General features: G+C 52.8%; 1 pseudogene; it reads right to left on the minus strand.

Annotated features, from left to right (window-relative positions):
• Nucleotides 1–1843: 1843 nt before the first annotated feature.
• LOC125519292 (L-type lectin-domain containing receptor kinase IX.1-like) lies at nucleotides 1844–3831 on the minus strand (annotated as a pseudogene).

Here is a 3831-nt window from a genome sequence, read left to right on the forward strand (position 1 = left end):
GGAGAAGAAGTATATGGGCCTTATTGGGCTTTAGGGGAGAGGGAGAGGTAGGCCGCGCCCCCCCCAAGGCCTAGTCCGAATTGGACTAAGGGGAGGGGCTGCGCCCCCTCCTTCCTTCTCTTCCCTCTTCCCCTTCCTTGTCTCCTAGTCCTACTACATGGAAGGACTCCTAGTTGGACTAGGAAAGGGGGAATCCTACTCCCGGTGGGAGTAGGACTCCCCTAGGGCGCGCCATAGAGAGGGCCGGCCCTCCCCTCCTCCACTCCTTTATATACGGGGGCAGAGGGCACCCCATAGACACACACGTTGATCTTCGTGATCATTCTCTTAGCCGTGTGCGGTGCCCCCCTCCACCATAATCCTCGATAATATTGTAGTGGTGCTTAGGCTAAGCCCTGTGACGGTAGAACATCAAGATCGTCACCACACCGTCGTGCTGACGGAACTCTTCCCCGACACTTTGCTGGATCGGAGTCCGGGGATCGTCATCGAGCTGAACGTGTGCTAGAACTCGGAGGTGCCGTAGTTTCGGTGCTTGATCGGTCGGGTCATGAAGACGTACGACTACATCAAGCGCGTTGTCATAACGCTTCCGCTGTCGGTCTACGAGGGTACGTAGATCACACTCTCCCCTCTCGTTGCTATGCATCACCATGATCTTGCGTATGCGTAGGAAAATTTTGAAATTACTACGTTCCCAACAAAATTGTGTATAAATAACACAGTAATATACATACCACGATCGTGATAATATTCGTACAAACACCACGGTAATTTTTGACCCAGGAAAAAGTTGATAAAAACATATCCCTGATAACCTTTGTGTAAATAGTATGATAGTTTACTCATGCAGATCTGATAACTTGTGTATGAACATCATGGCAACTTTCAAATCTGGGGTTGAAAAAATTGTTGAAAACGTAGACACAATACCTTCTATGTACCTAGCATGATGATTTACACACCGCAAACATGGTAACTTTGGTACAAAACACCATACTAAATTTGCCCAAGTGATTTTTTTATGAACACGCGATAACTTCTGCCTAAATAACGCGATAATTTACTCACCACATATTTGAGTACTTACGTACAAACACCATGGTAACAATGACCGGAGGGGGGGGGGCATTGTTCCAAAACCCGTAGAAGTGAGGCTGCCGGTTTGGATTTTCAGTTACTAATCACTGCTTGTTTTGTTTATTTTCGTCACAGGAAGATACAATTAGTATGTAAGTTGTATGTAATTAGTTAAGTGGGCTAGCACAATTGGATGTTGCAACTTAGTTTCGTGTGGGAGGGTTTGGGTTCGATTCCCCTTCAATGCCTTTCTTTTTGCCTATTTTAAACTACAGACCTGAAAAAACACAGAGAAGATGGGATCGAAGGAGGGCGGTCGCTCGGGAGGAGGTGGGATCAAAGGGAGAAGAGTGGTGTGGCACTTTTAACAATCTGGCACACGTGTGCCAAATATCATTGTCCCTCCTATATATAGTACTATATGAGAAGCATGGGCTCGGACGTATCCTTCCCTCAATGGGGTAGCTGCTCTCTCCAAGGCCTCAACATTGAGGTCCAGGCGGGGCTGGACAAAGACGCTCTCCCCATCGGCGGCGGCGGTCGCATTAGAATCCCTCCGCATTTCTGGGGCGAGGGTCCGGTGGCCGAGGCCGAGCATGGCTTTCCCGTTTGCACGGGCTACTCCGAGGTAAGGGCCTTGATCGGCGAGGGAGCCACGGTGGATCTGACAAGGCTGTCACGCCAGGCCCAAGGCATGGTGGCGGAGATGTTTGCTAGCATCACCGTCGGCAGGGACGAGTTGCCCAGGGTGTTGCAGCCGCGGCTATCGCCGGAGCTGGCGCTGTGGAAAAGCACCCAACACGCAATCGGCAACATGCTTCCTCCTAAGGGCAAGGCGCTGAGGCAAGGCCTTTGGGGTCTGCAGCAACCCCGTGTCATGGTCCACAAGCCGGACTAAGCCGAAGTTCCCGAGCTTGGTGCTCATGGATGAGTCAAGCATGATATTGCTGGGCTTAATGTCGTCGTGCACGATGCATTGCTCCCACTCTCCATGGAGGTAGTGTAGCGCCGATCCCAAGCCAAGGATTATCTTGTACCTCTTTGGCCATGTCAGATACCTGCGGTCCATGCTGTAGAGGGGCCTGTCTAGGCTGCCCTCTGTAACGAGCTCGTAGACGAGCAGAAGACCCTTGCGGCTGTCGCACCAACCCAACAACTGCACAAGGTTCCGATGCTTCAATCTTCTGATGATCCTCACCTCGGCCTCGAACTCCTTCCTCCCGTGCACTGACAATTCCGCCGACAACATCTTTACCGCCACCGCACGATGGTCGGCGGTTGCGGGTGTGAGCGTGAGGTGACCCCGGTAAACGCTACCGAAACCGCCTCGTCCGAGCTTCTCCTCCTCCGCGAATTGTTTCGTTGCCGCAACCAACTCATGGTAGGTGTACGGTCTGGGACCGCCGGCAGCCACACCTCTCTCGAGGTCACCTCTATTGGCACACCGTTCTTGGCTGTCCTTATTTGCTCTCATTTTCTTGTGGCGCCGCCATAGCACCACGGCCGCACATACTAATAAAAGAAGAAATGGGACTAGTACGGATGGTAGGATCATTACTAACTTTTTGTGATTGTTCCTAGTCGGTAGAGGAGGTAGAGTGGAGCTAAATGACCATGACAGTACCTGGTGTAGCTCGGAGGCGTCGCCGGTCGCGGCGGAGAAACCCACAGCGACCTCCTCCGGTAGGCATCTGCTCAGATCGACGGTTGCATTGACCTGGTACTAGGCATCATCAATGAGGAGATCAACAGCCAGCATCCGGGACTCGTTATGATACCTCACAGTGGCCACCATAACATAGGATGACGTGAGGTTCCTGCCCGGCCTCGTCGTCGTGTCCGTGGACGCCATGGAGTTGACGGAGCTGATGTCGATGCTGATATGGTTGTCGTTGATGTCGGCATAGTGTGAGTTGCGGAGAGTGTCGAACTCCACGGCCACGACCCGGGTGCGGCCCGTCTCGTTGGTGTAGGCCGGAAGGAGGCCGAGGCCGCCGCCTTTGTTGTTGGGCGGGATCTCTGAAGGGAAATGCGCAATGAAGAAGGCCATCCCGTCGCCTCCTGTCCCTGTCAGGCCGGCCTTCTCCGGCATGATTCGGAAGGAAAAGTTGGTGGCGAAGCTCGCCATCTCGCCGGTGGCGCCGTTCCACAACGGAACTTTGTGTCGGTACGACGCCCGGCCGATGCTGCTCAGGACGTTTTTCGTCAGCTCGAGCCTCGGCCGAGCGATGTATGCATCGCCGTCCAGGTCCACCCATGAGCCGGCGCTGGGGTCGGAGAAGTTGAGATTGAAGGAGAGCGAGAAGGCCCAGTGCGGCGCGTAGTAGGGCATCCATAATGTATGCCAAATGCTAAAACAGATTTTGGCATTGGTTTGACCCATTGTGGAGGGTGGTGCTAAATTGAAGAAAGAGGGAACCGATGCTTTCATGTTCGCCGAGGCCAAATTAGCCCAAGGCAATAAAAAACTACATCTGGCCAGAGGAGCCCTTGGACGCAGCATGCAGCGGGAGGAGAACCACTGCCTGAGGAGAGAGATGGCCAGATTTTTATCCTATTCTATTGAGTGATGGGACCGACTATAAAGATATTTGGAATCACATACTTTGTATAGATGATGCAAAATTTGATGCCGATGCCACATCCCGTTTAATACGAGAATTTGGCAGCATCACGCTGTGGATGCTCGTAGAGTTGTAGCAGCAGCACGAGGACTAGGGTGGTAGGAGTAGGACGACTGCGGGAGCCCAT

This window comes from Triticum urartu, chromosome 7A (assembly GCF_056163025.1).
Source record: "Triticum urartu cultivar PI428250 chromosome 7A, HENAU_Tu73, whole genome shotgun sequence".
NCBI lineage: Eukaryota > Viridiplantae > Streptophyta > Magnoliopsida > Poales > Poaceae > Triticum > Triticum urartu.